General features: G+C 43.2%; 67 non-coding genes across 67 annotated transcripts; all 67 read right to left on the bottom strand.

Annotated features, from left to right (window-relative positions):
* Positions 1-140: 140 nt before the first annotated feature.
* TRNAP-UGG (transfer RNA proline (anticodon UGG)) lies at positions 141-212 on the bottom strand. The gene has a single exon. It is a non-coding gene; the product is annotated as a tRNA-Pro (tRNA).
* Positions 213-312: 100 nt separating this feature from the next.
* Positions 313-384, bottom strand: TRNAP-UGG (transfer RNA proline (anticodon UGG)). The gene has a single exon. It is a non-coding gene; the product is annotated as a tRNA-Pro (tRNA).
* Positions 385-484: 100 nt separating this feature from the next.
* TRNAP-UGG (transfer RNA proline (anticodon UGG)) lies at positions 485-556 on the bottom strand. The gene has a single exon. It is a non-coding gene; the product is annotated as a tRNA-Pro (tRNA).
* Positions 557-1011: 455 nt separating this feature from the next.
* On the bottom strand, positions 1012-1083 carry TRNAP-UGG (transfer RNA proline (anticodon UGG)). Its single transcript has one exon. It is a non-coding gene; the product is annotated as a tRNA-Pro (tRNA).
* Positions 1084-1183: 100 nt separating this feature from the next.
* TRNAP-UGG (transfer RNA proline (anticodon UGG)) lies at positions 1184-1255 on the bottom strand. The gene has a single exon. It is a non-coding gene; the product is annotated as a tRNA-Pro (tRNA).
* A 100-nt stretch (positions 1256-1355) lies between these two features.
* Positions 1356-1427, bottom strand: TRNAP-UGG (transfer RNA proline (anticodon UGG)). Its single transcript has one exon. It is a non-coding gene; the product is annotated as a tRNA-Pro (tRNA).
* A 105-nt stretch (positions 1428-1532) lies between these two features.
* Positions 1533-1604, bottom strand: TRNAP-UGG (transfer RNA proline (anticodon UGG)). The gene has a single exon. It is a non-coding gene; the product is annotated as a tRNA-Pro (tRNA).
* A 100-nt stretch (positions 1605-1704) lies between these two features.
* TRNAP-UGG (transfer RNA proline (anticodon UGG)) lies at positions 1705-1776 on the bottom strand. The gene has a single exon. It is a non-coding gene; the product is annotated as a tRNA-Pro (tRNA).
* A 100-nt stretch (positions 1777-1876) lies between these two features.
* On the bottom strand, positions 1877-1948 carry TRNAP-UGG (transfer RNA proline (anticodon UGG)). The gene has a single exon. It is a non-coding gene; the product is annotated as a tRNA-Pro (tRNA).
* Positions 1949-2048: 100 nt separating this feature from the next.
* Positions 2049-2120, bottom strand: TRNAP-UGG (transfer RNA proline (anticodon UGG)). Its single transcript has one exon. It is a non-coding gene; the product is annotated as a tRNA-Pro (tRNA).
* Positions 2121-2220: 100 nt separating this feature from the next.
* TRNAP-UGG (transfer RNA proline (anticodon UGG)) lies at positions 2221-2292 on the bottom strand. The gene has a single exon. It is a non-coding gene; the product is annotated as a tRNA-Pro (tRNA).
* A 100-nt stretch (positions 2293-2392) lies between these two features.
* Positions 2393-2464, bottom strand: TRNAP-UGG (transfer RNA proline (anticodon UGG)). Its single transcript has one exon. It is a non-coding gene; the product is annotated as a tRNA-Pro (tRNA).
* A 100-nt stretch (positions 2465-2564) lies between these two features.
* Positions 2565-2636, bottom strand: TRNAP-UGG (transfer RNA proline (anticodon UGG)). The gene has a single exon. It is a non-coding gene; the product is annotated as a tRNA-Pro (tRNA).
* Positions 2637-2736: 100 nt separating this feature from the next.
* On the bottom strand, positions 2737-2808 carry TRNAP-UGG (transfer RNA proline (anticodon UGG)). Its single transcript has one exon. It is a non-coding gene; the product is annotated as a tRNA-Pro (tRNA).
* A 100-nt stretch (positions 2809-2908) lies between these two features.
* TRNAP-UGG (transfer RNA proline (anticodon UGG)) lies at positions 2909-2980 on the bottom strand. The gene has a single exon. It is a non-coding gene; the product is annotated as a tRNA-Pro (tRNA).
* Positions 2981-3251: 271 nt separating this feature from the next.
* TRNAP-UGG (transfer RNA proline (anticodon UGG)) lies at positions 3252-3323 on the bottom strand. Its single transcript has one exon. It is a non-coding gene; the product is annotated as a tRNA-Pro (tRNA).
* Positions 3324-3423: 100 nt separating this feature from the next.
* TRNAP-UGG (transfer RNA proline (anticodon UGG)) lies at positions 3424-3495 on the bottom strand. The gene has a single exon. It is a non-coding gene; the product is annotated as a tRNA-Pro (tRNA).
* Positions 3496-3595: 100 nt separating this feature from the next.
* On the bottom strand, positions 3596-3667 carry TRNAP-UGG (transfer RNA proline (anticodon UGG)). Its single transcript has one exon. It is a non-coding gene; the product is annotated as a tRNA-Pro (tRNA).
* A 100-nt stretch (positions 3668-3767) lies between these two features.
* TRNAP-UGG (transfer RNA proline (anticodon UGG)) lies at positions 3768-3839 on the bottom strand. The gene has a single exon. It is a non-coding gene; the product is annotated as a tRNA-Pro (tRNA).
* Positions 3840-3939: 100 nt separating this feature from the next.
* TRNAP-UGG (transfer RNA proline (anticodon UGG)) lies at positions 3940-4011 on the bottom strand. The gene has a single exon. It is a non-coding gene; the product is annotated as a tRNA-Pro (tRNA).
* Positions 4012-4288: 277 nt separating this feature from the next.
* TRNAP-UGG (transfer RNA proline (anticodon UGG)) lies at positions 4289-4360 on the bottom strand. The gene has a single exon. It is a non-coding gene; the product is annotated as a tRNA-Pro (tRNA).
* Positions 4361-4631: 271 nt separating this feature from the next.
* TRNAP-UGG (transfer RNA proline (anticodon UGG)) lies at positions 4632-4703 on the bottom strand. Its single transcript has one exon. It is a non-coding gene; the product is annotated as a tRNA-Pro (tRNA).
* A 272-nt stretch (positions 4704-4975) lies between these two features.
* On the bottom strand, positions 4976-5047 carry TRNAP-UGG (transfer RNA proline (anticodon UGG)). Its single transcript has one exon. It is a non-coding gene; the product is annotated as a tRNA-Pro (tRNA).
* A 102-nt stretch (positions 5048-5149) lies between these two features.
* On the bottom strand, positions 5150-5224 carry TRNAP-UGG (transfer RNA proline (anticodon UGG)). The gene has a single exon. It is a non-coding gene; the product is annotated as a tRNA-Pro (tRNA).
* Positions 5225-5324: 100 nt separating this feature from the next.
* Positions 5325-5396, bottom strand: TRNAP-UGG (transfer RNA proline (anticodon UGG)). Its single transcript has one exon. It is a non-coding gene; the product is annotated as a tRNA-Pro (tRNA).
* Positions 5397-5668: 272 nt separating this feature from the next.
* Positions 5669-5740, bottom strand: TRNAP-UGG (transfer RNA proline (anticodon UGG)). The gene has a single exon. It is a non-coding gene; the product is annotated as a tRNA-Pro (tRNA).
* A 272-nt stretch (positions 5741-6012) lies between these two features.
* TRNAP-UGG (transfer RNA proline (anticodon UGG)) lies at positions 6013-6084 on the bottom strand. The gene has a single exon. It is a non-coding gene; the product is annotated as a tRNA-Pro (tRNA).
* A 102-nt stretch (positions 6085-6186) lies between these two features.
* Positions 6187-6261, bottom strand: TRNAP-UGG (transfer RNA proline (anticodon UGG)). Its single transcript has one exon. It is a non-coding gene; the product is annotated as a tRNA-Pro (tRNA).
* Positions 6262-6361: 100 nt separating this feature from the next.
* TRNAP-UGG (transfer RNA proline (anticodon UGG)) lies at positions 6362-6433 on the bottom strand. The gene has a single exon. It is a non-coding gene; the product is annotated as a tRNA-Pro (tRNA).
* Positions 6434-6705: 272 nt separating this feature from the next.
* Positions 6706-6777, bottom strand: TRNAP-UGG (transfer RNA proline (anticodon UGG)). Its single transcript has one exon. It is a non-coding gene; the product is annotated as a tRNA-Pro (tRNA).
* A 100-nt stretch (positions 6778-6877) lies between these two features.
* On the bottom strand, positions 6878-6949 carry TRNAP-UGG (transfer RNA proline (anticodon UGG)). The gene has a single exon. It is a non-coding gene; the product is annotated as a tRNA-Pro (tRNA).
* Positions 6950-7049: 100 nt separating this feature from the next.
* On the bottom strand, positions 7050-7121 carry TRNAP-UGG (transfer RNA proline (anticodon UGG)). Its single transcript has one exon. It is a non-coding gene; the product is annotated as a tRNA-Pro (tRNA).
* Positions 7122-7221: 100 nt separating this feature from the next.
* TRNAP-UGG (transfer RNA proline (anticodon UGG)) lies at positions 7222-7293 on the bottom strand. The gene has a single exon. It is a non-coding gene; the product is annotated as a tRNA-Pro (tRNA).
* Positions 7294-7393: 100 nt separating this feature from the next.
* TRNAP-UGG (transfer RNA proline (anticodon UGG)) lies at positions 7394-7465 on the bottom strand. The gene has a single exon. It is a non-coding gene; the product is annotated as a tRNA-Pro (tRNA).
* A 100-nt stretch (positions 7466-7565) lies between these two features.
* On the bottom strand, positions 7566-7637 carry TRNAP-UGG (transfer RNA proline (anticodon UGG)). Its single transcript has one exon. It is a non-coding gene; the product is annotated as a tRNA-Pro (tRNA).
* Positions 7638-7737: 100 nt separating this feature from the next.
* TRNAP-UGG (transfer RNA proline (anticodon UGG)) lies at positions 7738-7809 on the bottom strand. Its single transcript has one exon. It is a non-coding gene; the product is annotated as a tRNA-Pro (tRNA).
* Positions 7810-7914: 105 nt separating this feature from the next.
* On the bottom strand, positions 7915-7986 carry TRNAP-UGG (transfer RNA proline (anticodon UGG)). The gene has a single exon. It is a non-coding gene; the product is annotated as a tRNA-Pro (tRNA).
* A 100-nt stretch (positions 7987-8086) lies between these two features.
* TRNAP-UGG (transfer RNA proline (anticodon UGG)) lies at positions 8087-8158 on the bottom strand. The gene has a single exon. It is a non-coding gene; the product is annotated as a tRNA-Pro (tRNA).
* Positions 8159-8258: 100 nt separating this feature from the next.
* On the bottom strand, positions 8259-8330 carry TRNAP-UGG (transfer RNA proline (anticodon UGG)). Its single transcript has one exon. It is a non-coding gene; the product is annotated as a tRNA-Pro (tRNA).
* A 100-nt stretch (positions 8331-8430) lies between these two features.
* On the bottom strand, positions 8431-8502 carry TRNAP-UGG (transfer RNA proline (anticodon UGG)). The gene has a single exon. It is a non-coding gene; the product is annotated as a tRNA-Pro (tRNA).
* A 100-nt stretch (positions 8503-8602) lies between these two features.
* Positions 8603-8674, bottom strand: TRNAP-UGG (transfer RNA proline (anticodon UGG)). The gene has a single exon. It is a non-coding gene; the product is annotated as a tRNA-Pro (tRNA).
* Positions 8675-8774: 100 nt separating this feature from the next.
* TRNAP-UGG (transfer RNA proline (anticodon UGG)) lies at positions 8775-8846 on the bottom strand. Its single transcript has one exon. It is a non-coding gene; the product is annotated as a tRNA-Pro (tRNA).
* A 100-nt stretch (positions 8847-8946) lies between these two features.
* TRNAP-UGG (transfer RNA proline (anticodon UGG)) lies at positions 8947-9018 on the bottom strand. The gene has a single exon. It is a non-coding gene; the product is annotated as a tRNA-Pro (tRNA).
* Positions 9019-9118: 100 nt separating this feature from the next.
* TRNAP-UGG (transfer RNA proline (anticodon UGG)) lies at positions 9119-9190 on the bottom strand. Its single transcript has one exon. It is a non-coding gene; the product is annotated as a tRNA-Pro (tRNA).
* A 272-nt stretch (positions 9191-9462) lies between these two features.
* Positions 9463-9534, bottom strand: TRNAT-UGU (transfer RNA threonine (anticodon UGU)). Its single transcript has one exon. It is a non-coding gene; the product is annotated as a tRNA-Thr (tRNA).
* A 100-nt stretch (positions 9535-9634) lies between these two features.
* TRNAP-UGG (transfer RNA proline (anticodon UGG)) lies at positions 9635-9706 on the bottom strand. The gene has a single exon. It is a non-coding gene; the product is annotated as a tRNA-Pro (tRNA).
* Positions 9707-9806: 100 nt separating this feature from the next.
* TRNAP-UGG (transfer RNA proline (anticodon UGG)) lies at positions 9807-9878 on the bottom strand. The gene has a single exon. It is a non-coding gene; the product is annotated as a tRNA-Pro (tRNA).
* Positions 9879-9978: 100 nt separating this feature from the next.
* On the bottom strand, positions 9979-10050 carry TRNAP-UGG (transfer RNA proline (anticodon UGG)). The gene has a single exon. It is a non-coding gene; the product is annotated as a tRNA-Pro (tRNA).
* A 100-nt stretch (positions 10051-10150) lies between these two features.
* Positions 10151-10222, bottom strand: TRNAP-UGG (transfer RNA proline (anticodon UGG)). The gene has a single exon. It is a non-coding gene; the product is annotated as a tRNA-Pro (tRNA).
* A 100-nt stretch (positions 10223-10322) lies between these two features.
* On the bottom strand, positions 10323-10394 carry TRNAP-UGG (transfer RNA proline (anticodon UGG)). The gene has a single exon. It is a non-coding gene; the product is annotated as a tRNA-Pro (tRNA).
* A 100-nt stretch (positions 10395-10494) lies between these two features.
* On the bottom strand, positions 10495-10566 carry TRNAP-UGG (transfer RNA proline (anticodon UGG)). The gene has a single exon. It is a non-coding gene; the product is annotated as a tRNA-Pro (tRNA).
* Positions 10567-10666: 100 nt separating this feature from the next.
* Positions 10667-10738, bottom strand: TRNAP-UGG (transfer RNA proline (anticodon UGG)). The gene has a single exon. It is a non-coding gene; the product is annotated as a tRNA-Pro (tRNA).
* Positions 10739-10838: 100 nt separating this feature from the next.
* TRNAP-UGG (transfer RNA proline (anticodon UGG)) lies at positions 10839-10910 on the bottom strand. Its single transcript has one exon. It is a non-coding gene; the product is annotated as a tRNA-Pro (tRNA).
* Positions 10911-11010: 100 nt separating this feature from the next.
* Positions 11011-11082, bottom strand: TRNAP-UGG (transfer RNA proline (anticodon UGG)). The gene has a single exon. It is a non-coding gene; the product is annotated as a tRNA-Pro (tRNA).
* Positions 11083-11182: 100 nt separating this feature from the next.
* Positions 11183-11254, bottom strand: TRNAP-UGG (transfer RNA proline (anticodon UGG)). The gene has a single exon. It is a non-coding gene; the product is annotated as a tRNA-Pro (tRNA).
* Positions 11255-11354: 100 nt separating this feature from the next.
* On the bottom strand, positions 11355-11426 carry TRNAP-UGG (transfer RNA proline (anticodon UGG)). The gene has a single exon. It is a non-coding gene; the product is annotated as a tRNA-Pro (tRNA).
* Positions 11427-11526: 100 nt separating this feature from the next.
* Positions 11527-11598, bottom strand: TRNAP-UGG (transfer RNA proline (anticodon UGG)). Its single transcript has one exon. It is a non-coding gene; the product is annotated as a tRNA-Pro (tRNA).
* Positions 11599-11698: 100 nt separating this feature from the next.
* TRNAP-UGG (transfer RNA proline (anticodon UGG)) lies at positions 11699-11770 on the bottom strand. Its single transcript has one exon. It is a non-coding gene; the product is annotated as a tRNA-Pro (tRNA).
* A 100-nt stretch (positions 11771-11870) lies between these two features.
* TRNAP-UGG (transfer RNA proline (anticodon UGG)) lies at positions 11871-11942 on the bottom strand. The gene has a single exon. It is a non-coding gene; the product is annotated as a tRNA-Pro (tRNA).
* Positions 11943-12042: 100 nt separating this feature from the next.
* On the bottom strand, positions 12043-12114 carry TRNAP-UGG (transfer RNA proline (anticodon UGG)). The gene has a single exon. It is a non-coding gene; the product is annotated as a tRNA-Pro (tRNA).
* Positions 12115-12214: 100 nt separating this feature from the next.
* Positions 12215-12286, bottom strand: TRNAP-UGG (transfer RNA proline (anticodon UGG)). The gene has a single exon. It is a non-coding gene; the product is annotated as a tRNA-Pro (tRNA).
* A 100-nt stretch (positions 12287-12386) lies between these two features.
* On the bottom strand, positions 12387-12458 carry TRNAP-UGG (transfer RNA proline (anticodon UGG)). The gene has a single exon. It is a non-coding gene; the product is annotated as a tRNA-Pro (tRNA).
* Positions 12459-12558: 100 nt separating this feature from the next.
* TRNAP-UGG (transfer RNA proline (anticodon UGG)) lies at positions 12559-12630 on the bottom strand. The gene has a single exon. It is a non-coding gene; the product is annotated as a tRNA-Pro (tRNA).
* Positions 12631-12730: 100 nt separating this feature from the next.
* On the bottom strand, positions 12731-12802 carry TRNAP-UGG (transfer RNA proline (anticodon UGG)). Its single transcript has one exon. It is a non-coding gene; the product is annotated as a tRNA-Pro (tRNA).
* Positions 12803-12902: 100 nt separating this feature from the next.
* Positions 12903-12974, bottom strand: TRNAP-UGG (transfer RNA proline (anticodon UGG)). Its single transcript has one exon. It is a non-coding gene; the product is annotated as a tRNA-Pro (tRNA).
* A 100-nt stretch (positions 12975-13074) lies between these two features.
* On the bottom strand, positions 13075-13146 carry TRNAP-UGG (transfer RNA proline (anticodon UGG)). Its single transcript has one exon. It is a non-coding gene; the product is annotated as a tRNA-Pro (tRNA).
* Positions 13147-13246: 100 nt separating this feature from the next.
* Positions 13247-13318, bottom strand: TRNAP-UGG (transfer RNA proline (anticodon UGG)). The gene has a single exon. It is a non-coding gene; the product is annotated as a tRNA-Pro (tRNA).
* Positions 13319-19855: the final 6537 nt, after the last annotated feature.

Genomic DNA, 19855 nt, shown 5'->3' with positions numbered 1-19855 from the left:
CCAAAGCGACAATCATACCCCTAGACCACCGAGCCACGTTGAAGACCCAACAATAATTTAATACCAAAAAATGAAAATGTTACTTTATTCCATTAGAATCAACAATGACAAGAAAGTATTTACGCGATTACGAATTACGATTACTCGACCGGGATTTGAACCCGGGACCTCTCGCACCCAAAGCGAGAATCATACCCCTAGACCACCGAGCCTCGTTGAGAATCCAACAATAATTTAATACCGAAAAATGAAAATGTTACTTTATTCCATTAGATTCAACAATGACAAGAAAGTACTTATGCGATCACGTCAGGGCTCGACCGGGATTTGAACTCGGGACCTCTCGCACCCAAAGCGAGAATCATACCCCTAGACCACCGAGCCACGTTGAAGACCCAACAATAATTTAATACCAAAAAATGAAAATGTTACTTTATTCCATTAGAATCAACAACGAAAAGAAAGTATTCACGCGATTACGTCAGGGCTCGACCGGGATTTGAACCCGGGACCTCTCGCACCCAAAGCGACAATCATACCCCTAGACCACCGAGCCACGTTGAAGACCCAACAATAATTTAATACCAAAAAATGAAAATGTTACTTTATTCCATTAGAATCAACAATGACAAGAAAGTATTTACGCGATTACGAATTACGATTACTCGACCGGAATTTGAACCCGGGACCTCTCGCAAACCAAAGCGAGAATCATACCCCTAGACCACCGAGCCACGTTGAAGACCCAACAATAATTTAATACCGAAAAATGAAAATGTTACTTTATTCCATTAGATTCAACAATGACAAGAAAGTACTTATGCGATCACGTCAGGGGTCGACCGGGATTTGAGCCCGGGACCTCTCGCACCCAAAGCGAGAATCATACCCCTAGACCACCGAGCTCCGTAGAAGCGCCAACAATTATTTATTACCTAAAAATGAAAATGTTACTTTATTCCATTAGAATCAACAATGACAAGAAAGTATTTACGTGATTACGAATTACGATTACTCGACCGGGATTTGAACCCGGAACCTCTCGCACCCAAAGCGAGAATCATACCCCTAGACCACCGAGCCACGTTCAAGACCCAACAATAATTTATTACCAAAAAATGAAAATGTTACTTTATTCCATTAGAATCAACAATGACAAGAAAGTATTTACGCGATTACGTCAGGGCTCGACCGGGATTTGAACCCAGGACCTCTCGCACCCAAAGCGAGAATCATACCCCTAGACCACCGAGCCACGTTCAAGACCCAACAATAATTTATTACCAAAAAATGAAAATGTTACTTTATTCCATTAGAATCAACAACGAAAAGAAAGTATTTACGCGATTACGTCAGGGCTCGACCGGGATTTGAACCCGGGACCTCTCGCACCCAAAGCGAGAATCATACCCCTAGACCACCGAGCCACGTTGAAGACCCAACAATAATTTAATACCAAAAAATGAAAATGTTACTTTATTCCATTAGAATCAACAATGACATGAAAGTATTTACGCGATTACGAATTACGATTACTCGACCGGGATTTGAACCCGGGACCTCTCGCACCCAAAGCGAGAATCATACCCCTAGACCACCGAGCCACGTTGAAGACCCAACAATAATTTATTACCGAAAAATGAAAATGTTACTTTATTCCATTAGAATCAACAATGACAAGAAAGTATTTATGCGATCACGTCAGGGCTCAACCGGGATTTGAATCCGGGACCTCTCGCACCCAAAGCGAGAATCATACCCCTAGACCACCGAGCCTCGTTGAAGATCCAACAATAATTTAATACCGAAAAATGAAAATGTTACTTTATTCCATTAGATTCAACAATGACAAGAAAGTACTTATGCGATCACGTCAGGGCTCGACCGGGATTTGAACTCGGGACCTCTCGCACCCAAAGCGAGAATCATACCCCTAGACCACCGAGCCACGTTCAAATCCCAACAATAATTTATTACCAAAAAATGAAAATGTTACTTTATTCCATTAGAATCAACAACGAAAAGAAAGTATTTACGCGATTACGTCAGGGCTCGACCGGGATTTGAATCCGGGACCTCTCGCACCCAAAGCGAGAATCATACCCCTAGACCACCGAGCCTCGTTGAAGATCCAACAATAATTTAATACCGAAAAATGAAAATGTTACTTTATTCCATTAGATTCAACAATGACAAGAAAGTACTTATGCGATCACGTCAGGGCTCGACCGGGATTTGAACTCGGGACCTCTCGCACCCAAAGCGAGAATCATACCCCTAGACCACCGAGCCACGTTCAAAACCCAACAATAATTTATTACCAAAAAATGAAAATGTTACTTTATTCCATTAGAATCAACAACGAAAAGAAAGTATTTACGCGATTACGTCAGGGCTCGACCGGGATTTGAATCCGGGACCTCTCGCACCCAAAGCGAGAATCATACCCCTAGACCACCGAGCCTCGTTGAAGATCCAACAATAATTTAATACCGAAAAATGAAAATGTTACTTTATTCCATTAGATTCAACAATGACAAGAAAGTACTTATGCGAACACGTCAGGGCTCGACCGGGATTTGAACTCGGGACCTCTCGCACCCAAAGCGAGAATCATACCCCTAGACCACCGAGCCACGTTCAAAACCCAACAATAATTTATTACCGAAAAATGAAAATGTTACTTTATTCCATTAGAATCAACAATGACAAGAAAGTATTTACGCGATTACGTCAGGGCTCGACCGGGATTTGAACCCGGGACCTCTCGCACCCAAAGCGAGAATCATACCCCTAGACCACCGAGCCACGTTGAAGACCCAACAATAATTTATTACCAAAAAATGAAAATGTTACTTTATTCCATTAGAATCAACAACGAAATGAAAGTATTTACGCGATTACGTCAGGGCTCGACCGGGATTTGAACCCGGGACCTCTCGCACCCAAAGCGAGAATCATACCCCTAGACCACCGAGCCACGTTGAAGACCCAACAATAATTTATTACCGAAAAATGAAAATGTTACTTTATTCCATTAGAATCAACATGACAAGAAAGTATTTATGCGATCACGTCAGGGCTCAACCGGGATTTGAATCCGGGACCTCTCGCAATCAAAGCGAGAATCATACCCCTAGACCACCGAGCCTCGTTGAAGATCCAACAATAATTTAATACCGAAAAATGAAAATGTTACTTTATTCCATTAGATTCAACAATGACAAGAAAGTACTTATGCGATCACGTCAGGGCTCGACCGGGATTTGAACTCGGGACCTCTCGCACCCAAAGCGAGAATCATACCCCTAGACCACCGAGCCACGTTCAAAACCCAACAATAATTTATTACCAAAAAATGAAAATGTTACTTTATTCCATTAGAATCAACAACGAAAAGAAAGTATTTACGCGATTACGTCAGGGCTCGACCGGGATTTGAATCCGGGACCTCTCGCACCCAAAGCGAGAATCATACCCCTAGACCACCGAGCCTCGTTGAAGATCCAACAATAATTTAATACCGAAAAATGAAAATGTTACTTTATTCCATTAGATTCAACAATGACAAGAAAGTACTTATGCGATCACGTCAGGGCTCGACCGGGATTTGAACTCGGGACCTCTCGCACCCAAAGCGAGAATCATACCCCTAGACCACCGAGCCACGTTCAAAACCCAACAATAATTTATTACCGAAGAATGAAAATGTTACTTTATTCCATTAGAATCAACAATGACAAGAAAGTATTTACGCGATTACGTCAGGGCTCGACCGGGATTTGAACCCGGGACCTCTCGCACCCAAAGCGAGAATCATACCCCTAGACCACCGAGCCACGTTGAAGACCCAACAATAATTTATTACCAAAAAATGAAAATGTTACTTTATTCCATTAGAATCAACAACGAAAAGAAAGTATTTACGCGATTACGTCAGGGCTCGACCGGGATTTGAACCCGGGACCTCTCGCACCCAAAGCGAGAATCATACCCCTAGACCACCGAGCCACGTTGAAGACCCAACAATAATTTAATACCAAAAAATGAAAATGTTACTTTATTCCATTAGAATCAACAATGACAAGAAAGTATTTACGCGATTACGAATTACGATTACTCGACCGGGATTTGAACCCGGGACCTCTCGCACCCAAAGCGAGAATCATAACCCTAGACCACCGAGCCACGTTGAAGACCCAACAATAATTTATTACCGAAAAATGAAAATGTTACTTTATTCCATTAGAATCAACAATGACAAGAAAGTATTTATGCGATCACGTCAGGGCTCAACCGGGATTTGAATCCGGGACCTCTCGCACCCAAAGCGAGAATCATACCCCTAGACCACCGAGCCTCGTTCAAGATCCAACAATAATGTAATACCGAAAAATGAAAATGTTACTTTATTCCATTAGATTCAACAATGACAAGAAAGTACTTATGCGATCACGTCAGGGCTCGACCGGGATTTGAGCCCGGGACCTTTCGCACCCAAAGCGAGAATCATACCCCTAGACACAGAGCCCCGTAGAAGCGCCAACAATTATTTATTACCGAAAAATGAAAATGTTACTTTATTCCATTAGAATCAACAATGACAAGAAAGTATTTACGCGATTACGTCAGGGCTCGACCGGGATTTGAACCCAGGACCTCACGCACCCAAAGCGAGAATCATACCCCTAGACCACCGAGCCACGTTCAAGACCCAACAATAATTTATTACCAAAAAATGAAAATGTTACTTTATTCCATTAGAATCAACAATGACAAGAAAGTATTTACGCGATTACGTCAGGGATCGACCGGGATTTGAACCTGGGACCTCTCGCACTCAAAGCGAGAATCATACCCCTAGACCACCGAGGCACGTTCAAGACCCAACAATAATTTATTACCAAAAAATGAAAATGTTACTTTATTCCATTAGAATCAACAACGAAAAGAAAGTATTTACGCGATTACGTCAGGGCTCTACCGGGATTTGAACCCGGGACCTCTCGCACCCAAAGCGAGAATCATACCCCTAGACCACCGAGCCACGTTGAAGACCCAACAATAATTTAATACCAAAAAATGAAAATGTTACTTTATTCCATTAGAATCAACAATGACAAGAAAGTATTTACGCGATTACGAATTATGATTACTCGACCGGGATTTGAACCCGGGACCTCTCGCACCCAAAGCGAGAATCATACCCCTAGACCACCGAGCCACGTTGAAGACCAAACAATAATTTATTACCGAAAAATGAAAATGTTACTTTATTCCATTAGAATCAACAATGACAAGAAAGTATTTATGCGATCACGTCAGGGCTCAACCGGGATTTGAATCCGGGACCTCTCGCACCCAAAGCGAGAATCATACCCCTAGACCACCGAGCCTCGTTGAAGATCCAACAATAATTTAATACCGAAAAATGAAAATGTTACTTTATTCCATTAGATTCAACAATGACAAGAAAGTACTTATGCGATCTAGTCAGGGTTCGACCGGGATTTGAACTCGGGACCTCTCGCACCCAAAGCGAGAATCATACCCCTAGACCACCGAGCCACGTTCAAAACCCAACAATAATTTATTACCAAAAAATGAAAATGTTACTTTATTCCATTAGAATCAACAACGAAAAGAAAGTATTTACGCGATTACGTCAGGGCTCGACCGGAATTTGAACCCGGGACCTCTCGCACCCAAAGCGAGAATCATACCCCTAGACCACCGAGCCTCGTTGAAGATCCAACAATAATTTAATACCGAAAAATGAAAATGTTACTTTATTCCATTAGATTGAACAATGACAAGAAAGTACTTATGCGATCACGTCAGGGCTCGACCGGGATTTGAACTCGGGACCTCTCGCACCCAAAGCGAGAATCACACCCCTAGACCACCGAGCCACGTTCAAAACCCAACAATAATTTATTACCAAAAAATGAAAATGTTACTTTATTCCATTAGAATCAACAACGAAAAGAAAGTATTTACGCGATTACGTCAGGGCTCGACCGGGATTTGAATCCGGGACCTCTCGCACCCAAAGCGAGAATCATACCCCTAGACCACCGAGCCTCGTTGAAGATCCAACAATAATTTAATACCGAAAAATGAAAATGTTACTTTATTCCATTAGAATCAACAATGACAAGAAAGTATTTACGCGATTACGAATTATGATTACTCGACCGGGATTTGAACCCGGGACCTCTCGCACCCAAAGCGAGAATCATACCCCTAGACCACCGAGCCACGTTGAAGACCAAACAATAATTTATTACCGAAAAATGAAAATGTTACTTTATTCCATTAGAATCAACAATGACAAGAAAGTATTTATGCGATCACGTCAGGGCTCAACCGGGATTTGAATCCGGGACCTCTCGCACCCAAAGCGAGAATCATACCCCTAGACCACCGAGCCTCGTTGAAGATCCAACAATAATTTAATACCGAAAAATGAAAATGTTACTTTATTCCATTAGATTCAACAATGACAAGAAAGTACTTATGCGATCTAGTCAGGGTTCGACCGGGATTTGAACTCGGGACCTCTCGCACCCAAAGCGAGAATCATACCCCTAGACCACCGAGCCACGTTCAAAACCCAACAATAATTTATTACCAAAAAATGAAAATGTTACTTTATTCCATTAGAATCAACAACGAAAAGAAAGTATTTACGCGATTACGTCAGGGCTCGACCGGGATTTGAATCCGGGACCTCTCGCACCCAAAGCGAGAATCATACCCCTAGACCACCGAGCCTCGTTGAAGATCCAACAATAATTTAATACCGAAAAATGAAAATGTTACTTTATTCCATTAGATTCAACAATGACAAGAAAGTACTTATGCGATCACGTCAGGGCTCGACCGGGATTTGAACTCGGGACCTCTCGCACCCAAAGCGAGAATCATACCCCTAGACCACCGAGCCACATTGAAGACCCAACAATAATTTATTACCAAAAAATGAAAATGTTACTTTATTCCATTAGAATCAACAACGAAAAGAAAGTATTTACGCGATTACGTCAGGGCTCGACCGGGATTTGAACTCGGGACCTCTCGCACCCAAAGCGAGAATCATACCCCTAGACCACCGAGCCACGTTGAAGACCCAACAATAATTTATTACCAAAAAATGAAAATGTTACTTTATTCCATTAGAATCAACAACGAAAAGAAAGTATTTACGCGATCACGTCAGGGCTCGACCGGGATTTGAACTCGGGACCTCTCGCACCCAAAGCGAGAATCATACCCCTAGACCACCGAGCCACGTTGAAGACCCAACAATAATTTAATACCAAAAAATGAAAATGTTACTTTATTCCATTAGAATCAACAATGACAAGAAAGTATTTACGCGATTACGTCAGGGCTCGACCGGGATTTGAACTCGGGACCTCTCGCACCCAAAGCGAGAATCATACCCCTAGACCACCGAGCCACGTTGAAGACCCAACAATAATTTATTACCAAAAAATGAAAATGTTACTTTATTCCATTAGAATCAACAACGAAAAGAAAGTATTTACGCGATTACGTCAGGGCTCGACCGGGATTTGAACTCGGGACCTCTCGCACCCAAAGCGAGAATCATACCCCTAGACCACCGAGCCACATTGAAGACCCAACAATAATTTATTACCAAAAAATGAAAATGTTACTTTATTCCATTAGAATCAACAACGAAAAGAAAGTATTTACGCGATCACGTCAGGGCTCGACCGGGATTTGAACTCGGGACCTCTCGCACCCAAAGCGAGAATCATACCCCTAGACCACCGAGCCACGTTGAAGACCCAACAATAATTTAATACCAAAAAATGAAAATGTTACTTTATTCCATTAGAATCAACAATGACAAGAAAGTATTTACGCGATTACGAATTACGATTACTCGACCGGGATTTGAACCCGGGACCTTTCGCACCCAAAGCGAGAATCATACCCCTAGACCACCGAGCCCCGTAGAAGCGCCAACAATTATTTATTACCGAAAAATGAAAATGTTACTTTATTCCATTAGAATCAACAATGACAAGAAAGTATTTACGCGATTACGTCAGGGCTCGACCGGGATTTGAACCCGGGACCTCTCGCACCCAAAGCGAGAATCATACCCCTAGACCACCGAGCCACGTTCAAGACCCAACAATAATTTATTACCAAAAAATGAAAATGTTACTTTATTCCATTAGAATCAACAACGAAAAGAAAGTATTTACGCGATTACGTCAGGGCTCGACCGGGATTTGAACCCGGGACCTCTCGCACCCAAAGCGAGAATCATACCCCTAGACCACCGAGCCACGTTGAAGACCCAACAATAATTTATTACCGAAAAATGAAAATGTTACTTTATTCCATTAGAATCAACAATGACAAGAAAGTATTTATGCGATCACGTCAGGGCTCAACCGGGATTTGAATCCGGGACCTCTCGCACCCAAAGCGAGAATCATACCCCTAGACCACCGAGCCTCGTTGAAGATCCAACAATAATTTAATACCGAAAAATGAAAATGTTACTTTATTCCATTAGATTCAACAATGACAAGAAAGTACTTATGCGATCACGTCAGGGCTCGACCGGGATTTGAACCCGGGACCTCTCGCACCCAAAGCGAGAATCATACCCCTAGACCACCGAGCCCCGTAGAAGCGCCAACAATTATTTATTACCGAAAAATGAAAATGTTACTTTATTCCATTAGAATCAACAATGACAAGAAAGTATTTACGCGATTACGTCAGAGCTCGACCGGGATTTGAACCCGAGACCTCTCGCACCCAAAGCGAGAATCATACCCCTAGACCACCGAGCCCCGTAGAAGCGCCAACAATTATTTATTACCGAAAAATGAAAATGTTACTTTATTCCATTAGAATCAACAATGACAAGAAAGTATTTACGCGATTACGTCAGGGCTCGACCGGGATTTGAATCCGGGACCTCTCGCACCCAAAGCGAGAATCATACCCCTAGACCACCGAGCCCCGTTGAAGCGCCAACAATAATTTATTACCGAAAAATGAAAATGTTACTTTATTCCATTAGAATCAACAACGACAAGAAAGTATTTACGCGATTACGTCAGGGCTCGACCGGGATTTGAACCCGGGACCTCTCGCACCCAAAGCGAGAATCATACCCCTAGACCACCGAGCCACGTTGAAGACCCAACAATAATTTATTACCAAAAAATGAAAATGTTACTTTATTCCATTAGAATCAACAATGACAAGAAAGTATTTACGCGATTACGTCAGAGCTCGTCCGGGATTTGAACCCGGGACCTCTCGCACCCAAAGCGAGAATCATATCCCTAGACCACCGAGCCCCGTTGAAGCGCCAACAATAATTTATTACCAAAAAATGAAAATGTTACTTTATTCCATTAGAATCAACAACGAAAAGAAAGTATTTACGCGATTACGTCAGGGCTCGACCGGGATTTGAACCCGGGACCCCTCGCACACAAAGCGAGAATCATACCCCTAGACCACCGAGCCACGTTCAAGACCCAACAATAATTTATTACCAAAAAATGAAAATGTTACTTTATTCCATTAGAATCAACAACGAAAAGAAAGTATTTACGCGATTACGTCAGGGCTCGACCGGGATTTGAACCCGGTACCTCTCGCACCCAAAGCGAGAATCATACCCCTAGACCACCGAGCCACGTTGAAGACCCAACAATAATTTATTACCAAAAAATGAAAATGTTACTTTATTCCATTAGAATCAACAACGAAAAGAAAGTATTTACGCGATTACGTCAGGGCTCGACCGGGATTTGAACCCGGGACCCCTCGCACCCAAAGCGAGAATCATACCCCTAGACCACCGTGCCACGTTCAAGACCCAACAATAATTTATTACCAAAAAATGAAAATGTTACTTTATTCCATTAGAACCAACAACGAAAAGAAAGTATTCACGCGATTACGTCAGGGCTCGACCGGGATTTGAACCCGGGACCTCTCGCACCCAAAGCGAGAATCATACCCCTAGACCACCGAGCCACGTTGAAGACCCAACAATAATTTATTACCAAAAAATGAAAATGTTACTTTATTCCATTAGAATCAACAACGAAAAGAAAGTATTTACGCGATTACGTCAGGGCTCGACCGGGATTTGAACCCGGGACCCCTCGCACCCAAAGCGAGAATCATACCCCTAGACCACCGAGCCACGTTGAAGACCCAACAATAATTTATTACCAAAAAATGAAAATGTTACTTTATTCCATTAGAATCAACAACGAAAAGAAAGTATTTACGCGATTACGTCAGGGCTCGACCGGGATTTGAACCCGGGACCTCTCGCACCCAAAGCGAGAATCATACCCCTAGAGCACCGAGCCACGTTGAAGACCCAACAATAATTTATTACCAAAAAATGAAAATGTTACTTTATTCCATTAGAATCAACAACGAAAAGAAAGTATTTACGCGATTACGTCAGGGCTCGACCGGGATTTGAACCCGGGACCCCTCGCACCCAAATCGAGAATCATACCCCTAGACCACCGAGCCACGTTGAAGACCCAACAATAATTTATTACCAAAAAATGAAAATGTTACTTTATTCCATTAGAATCAACAACGAAAAGAAAGTATTTACGCGATTACGTCAGGGCTCGACCGGGATTTGAACCCGGGACCTCTGGCACCCAAAGCGAGAATCATACCCCTAGACCACCGAGCCATGTTGAAGACCCAACAATAATTTATTACCAAAAAATGAAAATGTTACTTTATTCCATTAGAATCAACAACGAAAAGAAAGTATTTACGCGATTACGTCAGGGCTCGACCGGGATTTGAACCCGGGACCTCTCGCACCCAAAGCGAGAATCATACCCCTAGACCACCGAGCCACGTTCAAGACCCAACAATAATTTATTACCAAAAAATGAAAATGTTACTTTATTCCATTAGAATCAACAACGAAAAGAAAGTATTTACGCGATTACGTCAGGGCTCGACCGGGATTTGAACCCGGTACCTCTCGCACCCAAAGCGAGAATCATACCCCTAGACCACCGAGCCACGTTGAAGACCCAACAATAATTTATTACCAAAAAATGAAAATGTTACTTTATTCCATTAGAATCAACAACGAAAAGAAAGTATTTACGCGATTACGTCAGGGCTCGACCGGGATTTGAACCCGGGACCCCTCGCACCCAAAGCGAGAATCATACCCCTAGACCACCGTGCCACGTTCAAGACCCAACAATAATTTATTACCAAAAAATGAAAATGTTACTTTATTCCATTAGAATCAACAACGAAAAGAAAGTATTCACGCGATTACGTCAGGGCTCGACCGGGATTTGAACCCGGGACCTCTCGCACCCAAAGCGAGAATCATACCCCTAGACCACCGAGCCACGTTGAAGACCCAACAATAATTTATTACCAAAAAATGAAAATGTTACTTTATTCCATTAGAATCAACAACGAAAAGAAAGTATTTACGCGATTACGTCAGGGCTCGACCGGGATTTGAACCCGGGACCCCTCGCACCCAAAGCGAGAATCATACCCCTAGACCACCGAGCCACGTTGAAGACCCAACAATAATTTATTACCAAAAAATGAAAATGTTACTTTATTCCATTAGAATCAACAACGAAAAGAAAGTATTCACGCGATTACGTCAGGGCTCGACCGGGATTTGAATCCGGGACCTCTCGCACCCAAAGCGAGAATCATACCCCTAGACCACCGAGCCACGTTGAAGACCCAACAATAATTTATTACCAAAAAATGAAAATGTTACTTTATTCCATTAGAATCAACAACGAAAAGAAAGTATTTACGCGATTACGTCAGGGCTCGACCGGGATTTGAACCCGGGACCCCTCGCACCCAAAGCGAGAATCATACCCCTAGACCACCGAGCCACGTTGAAGACCCAACAATAATTTATTACCAAAAAATGAAAATGTTACTTTATTCCATTAGAATCAACAACGAAAAGAAAGTATTCACGCGATTACGTCAGGGCTCGACCGGGATTTGAATCCGGGACCTCTCGCACCCAAAGCGAGAATCATACCCCTAGACCACCGAGCCACGTTGAAGACCCAACAATAATTTATTACCAAAAAATGAAAATGTTACTTTATTCCATTAGAATCAACAACGAAAAGAAAGTATTCACGCGATTACGTCAGGGCTCGACCGGGATTTGAATCCGGGACCTCTCGCACCCAAAGCGAGAATCATACCCCTAGACCACCGAGCCACGTTGAAGACCCAACAATAATTTATTACCAAAAAATGAAAATGTTACTTTATTCCATTAGAATCAACAACGAAAAGAAAGTATTCACGCGATTACGTCAGGGCTCGACCGGGATTTGAACCCGGGACCTCTCGCACCCAAAGCGAGAATCATACCCCTAGACCACCGAGCCACGTTGAAGACCCAACAATAATTTATTACCAAAAAATGAAAATGTTACTTTATTCCATTAGAATCAACAACGAAAAGAAAGTATTTACGCGATTACGTCAGGGCTCGACCGGGATTTGAACCCGGGACCCCTCGCACCCAAAGCGAGAATCATACCCCTAGACCACCGTGCCACGTTCAAGACCCAACAATAATTTATTACCAAAAAATGAAAATGTTACTTTATTCCATTAGAATCAACAACGAAAAGAAAGTATTCACGCGATTACGTCAGGGCTCGACCGGGATTTGAACCCGGGACCTCTCGCACCCAAAGCGAGAATCATACCCCTAGACCACCGAGCCACGTTGAAGACCCAACAATAATTTATTACCAAAAAATGAAAATGTTACTTTATTCCATTAGAATCAACAACGAAAAGAAAGTATTTACGCGGTTACGTCAGGGCTCGACCGGGATTTGAACCCGGGACCTCTCGCACCCAAAGCGAGAATCATATCCCTAGACCACCGAGCCACGTTGAAGACCCAACAATAATTTATTACCAAAAAATGAAAATGTTACTTTATTCCATTAGAATCAACAACGAAAAGAAAGTATTTACGCGGTTACGTCAGGGCTCGACCGGGATTTGAACCCGGGACCTCTCGCACCCAAAGCGAGAATCATACCCCTAGACCACCGAGCCACGTTGAAGACCCAACAATAATTTAATACCAAAAAATGAAAATGTTACTTTATTCCATTAGAATCAACAACGAAAAGAAAGTATTTACGCGGTTACGTCAGGGCTCGACCGGGATTTGAACCCGGGACCTCTCGCACCCAAAGCGAGAATCATACCCCTAGACCACCGAGCCACGTTGAAGATCGAACAATAATTTAATACCGAAAAATGAAAATGTTACTTTATTTCGTTAGAATCAACAATGAAAAGAAAGTATTTACGCGATTACGTGAGAACCAACAAAGAAACGGATGCTAATGATTAGAGCTCGTCTTTTTTAGCATTTATGCAATATAAATTCCTAAGATCAAAAAATTGTCCGATTAAGTGCGTAATTTTGAAGGTTTGTTTAAGGTCAGTCATTTTTCCTTTTACATAAATTTTCAAGTAACTATTGCTCATAATTTTTTTATAACTTTAGTCTTCTTCTGGAGCTAGGTTTTTTTGAATTAATATAGAGGTATTATTATATATGTATTATAGAGATTTATAATGCAGTATTTTCCGAATATCAACCTTTTATTGTACAAATACAAATACAACGCCACTACAGGCAAATTGCCCAACGATGTGGCTGACTTAAGAATATCATGGATCCCCGAGCCATTTTTTGGAGGCCCTACCTACTACTGCTACACCACACCACACATGCACCCCGCCCACACCCCCCCCCCGCGGAACCCCCTACGAATCGGTACATGCGGGAATGTGCGTGTACGTGTAGTGAAACATGACGTGAAGTTTTTTTTGTTTCTCTGTAATGCTTGTTATGTGTAGTGCTGCCATCTGCCACCAGTTTTTCTAACTATGAGTTAAGTGTTATGGTTGAATGATTTATCGTTGTAGGACTGTTGCTCTCTGTGGCGAGACTTTTTAACGGGGAGATCGGCTCGCATTTGCGCCTTGAAGTTGGGAACCTTTGACCTTTGAAGACCGGGCACACCCCGCTTCCCATCTCAGAGAGATATCGAAGCGTTCCCGAAGGATAGGTTTGTCCGGAAAGTTTTGTTAAAAACAACATAACATGACCACCTCAGACGAAGGCAGCAAAATAAAATAAGTTACATAAAAATTAATCGTCAACTCCTGAAGTCATATAACAAATAAATAAAATCTAAATAATCAACGCCAATGGGCAATCAAAATTATAAACGGGATTATAAGATGGTAGTGTATAGCCGTCCATCCCATAAGAATATAGTAATCGTCAATGGATCGAATGATTGCCGATAATCTTGGAATATAAAATCACGGTGAATTAGTCGCAGTCACCATCGTCTTGGCCGCAAGTCGTTACCGGAATCGTCACTGGAATCGTCACCGGGTGAACTAAGATCAGCACAATTCACTATATAGCCGAGTAAATCACACTTAATTCGTCCTTGCCATCAATGAATTGATTCATCTCATTGCAGGTGAACTTGCTTCTTTTTTCCATTTATCGGTTACTCTTCTTGACGCCGACGTTGTCGAAGATTATATTTCCTCTTAAGATCAATCACTGGGGCTCTTGCCGGGTTGAACTCGTCATCGCTCCCACCGTTCAGACGCGCTTCCAGTTTTCTTAGTATGTATGCGGTGTAAGTTGTTATCGAGGAACAATATAATCCACCGCACCCGAGCAACGCTCATAGGGCTCTTCAAAACTCTTCTTTTGAAACACAGTCGACCGTTTTCGGGAATAGCACCAAAATAAAATTTTTTTTGTATATGGGCAAGATGTCAGGTAATGCCATAAAGATCCAATCTCACCACAAGCACACATGGCGTTGTCCGACTTCTTGAAACGTTCTAGATATGTCGGTAATGGGCCGTGTTCAGTTATCATGATCACTTTCTCTCTAGACCAAATAGTACCATTCCACCGGACGCGTTTCTGTATCTTGTAGGCATCTTTATGTGCATTCTTGTCCCATAGCTGTTGCCACTTTTGTAACAGGTCACTTTTTAGCGAGTGTTTGATGTGACTGCGTGGTAGCAAGAGTTGTTCTTCCGTTGGGAGATTAAGAGCATCTTTGGTCAATCTGTCCGCAATTTCATTCCCCGCTATTCCTGCATGGCCTTTGACCCATTTGATACTGATAGACGGATGGTTGTATAAATGCTTGCGTATTCGCCGAGTATTTTCATGTGGAGTGCGCTGATCACGAATCGCATTAATACTAGACGCGCTGTCAGTATATATCGTCGTCTGCTGGTTTTGCTTAATCGCCCATTCTACTGCAGCTAGTATGGCCAGAACCTCCGCCTGAAAGATGCTATTGCCTTGACGCAACCGTCGACTCCAAGCCTCTTCAACAGATCCTTCTGCATTCATAACTACGTATGCACAGGCCGTGGATGTCTCTGTTTTTGAGCCGTCCGTGAATATACTAATAGCTTCATCCGATGAGCATTGTTCCACACAAGGCAGCGGAACTTGATTCTGGAACAAGTCCACACTGGGATGATGAAGCCAACTCCTATTGTTCCCTTCGTAGGCATCAGGTGTTATAAGAATTCCGTCCATCCAAACCTCCTTACCCAAATGCAGGATTGTAGATCGACGAGCGTCATATTCAACATATAGGCTGAGCGGAGGGTTTCCCGTAGCAGTATACAGAACATCATTCGCCGTAGTACTGTATGCACCAGTTGCATACAATAAGAACGGGCGTTGGGCAACATCTAGTAATTTACGGAGTCTCTGTGTCGGGTTTTTATACCAGATGGCGCTTGCGTATGAAATTTGCCGTTGTACAACCGATCTGTACAAAATGTTCCTAAATTTTTGGCGTATACCCCACTTTGGACCTGCTATGCGTCTCAATTTTTGCATGGTGTCTTGAGCCTTATCAATTTGTTTCGCCACATGCGTCGTGAATTTGAACTGATGGTCAATATGCACTCCAAGATATTTCATGCATTTAGATATTTGCAGTCGAACAGCATTGATTCTTATGCAGGGACGCTTTTTCTTGGGGTGTGGCCATAGTAATTTAGTTTTAGCCACCTCCATGCTGAGACGATGATCTTCTAGCCATTTTGACAATTCGTCAAACGTGGCATCCGCAGTGCTGCCAATGTCGTTGGGAGTTCTCGCCGAGATCACAAAGACCAGATCATCGGCGAAAGCTTGGACGTAAACATCCGGTCCCCAATTCTTTTTCAGCAGTGAGTCAAGCACGATAGACCATAGTAGCGGACCGCTGCATGAGCCTTGAGGACAGCCCATGGCCTGATGCTTTTCCGCGTCTCCTCCATCAGCTGGCATCACAACCGTTCGATCTTTTAGCATGTTTTCCACTATACAAATGAGATTGTGAGGAATCGGTAATTTTCGTATAGTATTGATTATTATCTCGTGACGGACCGAATCAAAAGCACCGCGAATGTCTATGGAAACTACGGCTGTTACTTGACCTCGTCGATGTCTAGTCGTGATCTCTTCCATTAGTGATGCTATTGCTTTTTCTGCCGAGCCACCTGTACGAAATCCGAACTGTCTTGGGCTAAGCCAGTCTGCCTTCTCTAGATAGTAGGTGATCCGTTGCACCACCAATTTTTCTAGGACTTTACCCATTGTAGAGAGTAAACAGATCGGACGATACGACTGCAGCACCCCTGGATCCCTATCTTTCTTCAGGAAAAGCAAGATCTTACCACGTTTGACACATTTTGGGAACACCGACAACTTGACTAAACTATTGAAGATATCTGTGATAACATGACCATGGGCTTCGACTAGGGTTTTCGAAAGAGGAATATTTATGTTATTAATACCCGGAGCTCGTTTATTGTTCAGTCTTCTGACAATTTGATTGATCTCCGTATAAGTGAATGGTGGGTCCGTCATAATCATAGATGGCGTGTATGCAGTCAAATTTATAGTATCCGGGAGGTTTGGAAAAATCTCCTCCAATTATGCTTGGGCCGCTTCCAGCATCGTGGCACCAGTATGTGGACCGTTGGACATCATTACCTGTGGTGGTAGACGCTTCGTTTTGAACATAGATTTGTATGCTTGTCCAAATGGGCGGCTTTCCTCTGTGCAGAAGGCAATCCAACTAGTTGTTTTTGCCTTGTTTACGGCCTTAATATGCCCTGCTCTGAATTTTCTAAACTCCATCCTCGCCTGTACTCTATCATCACCCTTGGCCTTAATGAAACGACGCTCTAGTTTACGAAGTTGCCTGCGTGAAGCTGCTAATTCATCAGTCCACCATTTCAAAGAAGCAGTAATACGCGGTTGTGCATAGCCCAACACCTGGATACATCGTTCTTTCAGCCGCTGCATTGAGGCATTAAAGCATGCATTAACCTGATCCTCGTCCAAAACCATGTGAAGTTGTTCTTGGAGGTCCATGAAGTTCTGTAGCAGGCCTGATCTTTGCTAATCGTCTTGCGGTAGTTCTATACTTCGTAGGTTTTTGATATCTAGGCGTAATATTGAGTTGTAGATGGATATATTTGTGCGCACTATACGAATCTTCCGTACCTACTGACCAATCGGAATGTCTGTAAATATTTTCTGACGTAGTAAAAGTAAGATCTGGCCATCCTTTTGCGTCATAAAATTCGTAGGTAGGTCTTGTCCGTCTAGAATTAAATAGAAACAAGTTCTTGCTGGTGAGAAATTCCTGCATCGCGCGCCCTCTTGGATCCGTCTCTCGATAGCCCCACCACGAAGAATGACAATTTGCGTCCGCACAGAAGATAATGTCGATACCTGGTGCTGACTCGCAAAGATCATCCATCTCCTCTATGGCTTCGTCTACTTCTTCGTAGGGAGAAATGCACTAGCAATTATAAGTTCACGTCCCTGCAGACTTATCTGAACAGCTACCAGGTGGCGGCCGATCTTGTACGTAGCCGGTCTAATATGAATCGATGGGACTAATATAGCACTTTTGCATAGTTGCGCCGTCCACGACTGCCATGATTGTGGAATACCACGTAAAAGACCTCTATTTCGCCATGGTTCTTGAAGTAGAACCACATCTACTGACTGTGCTCTTACGAAAGCCTCCATATGTTCGATACAGATCTTAGCTTTGTCTGCGTTTAATTGGAGGAGACGAAGTCCGCACCCCACTTGGTTGTTTTTTGCCGAATGTGACGTCATCAGTTTCGTGTTTATGTACTGCCCAGATTCAGGCCCATAGTTAGTAACTTACTGATACACCTTTCTCTTCGAGCGTCACGCATTGCCTATCTCTGCGTCGCTGATTCAATAACTGGTGAGTCGACCGCAGACCTAGTGTGAGGAGAAAACTGGGACATTCTCTGCTCCTCGACCTGTGGTCCGTGTTAAAGCGGAGGTCTTGCGCCATATTCATGAGCACACAGTCAACACATCTGCCCGTTCTGTCCATATGAGTGTTGACCGGTTGACTATAGCCGGTCATCTGCATTCGCCTCGTCGATACGCCTCGTATATTTTGCCAGTTCCGATGGCGATGGCGTCCGAGTTCACGTGTGTCGACATATACCCGCCTTTCCTCACGTACTACTCCTTGTGAGAGATGGTATTTTCTTCGTCGTTGGTCTTGTAGAAAGTGTTCCCTCGCTGTACCCAGTGTACTGTTCCTATAGTCGGAAGTAAATGTATAATGGTCAGACGTAATGTGTTTCCGTCGGTATAGTGGATGACAGTCACGCCCATGAGGATCATAATCAGACCTCCTGAAATTTGTTTGAGTATAAAAATTGGGAGGGTTTGTGGCCTTACTTGACGGCTGAGCCAACTGTTCTTCTGCGTGTTGTACCTGCCTACGTCTATATAACTTGAAAGAGTCTAATTTCGCCGCACCGCTGCTAGTGTTGGGTAGGTAGCTCATTCGCTGGTGACGAGCCTGGGGGATTTCTGTTGCGTAAGTGTTTTTGCCATGCCGACTATTTTTACAGCCCTGAAGTTCTTCTCTCAGTTGCTTACGGCCATGTGTTGTTGTTACGGTATCAGTCCCTTTCATAGTCCGGTCACAGTGTTCACATCGTTCAGCCCAGGACAGTGGGTTGGATTGTCTTTTTTCGTTCACGTTATGCGATGGAATAACCTCAGCTTGTACATCTGATTCCACTGGGTTTGAAAAGTGTAGCGAGTGTCCACTTCCTTCATCCTTTCAGATGCAAACCGCCTGCCCGATAATATTTGATATTTGGACCACTTTTGGCCACTGTCCCCCATTTTTGCAACTTCTGCCCACGTTCTCTTTGATCCAAGGGCGAAAGGTGACAACACTTTCTCAGCTGGAAGCGCAGTGCCATTCTTCAGTTGCTTATTCGAATGCAGTTGTGGCCAGGCGTCAAACCTTTTCAAATTCTATCGAGGAACTGTTCGTTTGCCTAGACCTGTCAATTTTTACTTTACGTTGTCTACTTTGTTAGGTTCCTAAGGTAAAGTGGTTCCGTTGTTCGAGCTATCCTCAACGTGAAATATCGAGGTTGAGAGGGCTAACACAGGCGTTCCTCTCTCGTGGGACGTCTGGTCCATTATATTCTGTATCACTTTGGGAAACTACTACAAATTGAAAGTTCTGTTGCCGCTCGTCGGTGAGACAATCTTCCCGTTCTGGTGAGTCCACGTCCGGAGCATGATCCCAGATCGTCTGAGTTTCTTTGTCAATAAGTGGACCAGTTTTACTCCGACACACTGACAGATGATCAGTTTGAGTGTCTCTACTAATAAATA

The sequence above is a fragment of the Pholcus phalangioides genome, unplaced genomic scaffold (genome assembly GCF_987345545.1).
Source record: "Pholcus phalangioides strain wild (caught in Gottingen) unplaced genomic scaffold, Ppha-v1.0 ptg000005l_1, whole genome shotgun sequence".
Lineage (NCBI taxonomy): Eukaryota > Metazoa > Arthropoda > Arachnida > Araneae > Pholcidae > Pholcus > Pholcus phalangioides.
The sequence above is the reverse complement of the archived record's forward strand: the minus strand, read 5'-3'. Positions and strand labels throughout refer to the sequence as shown.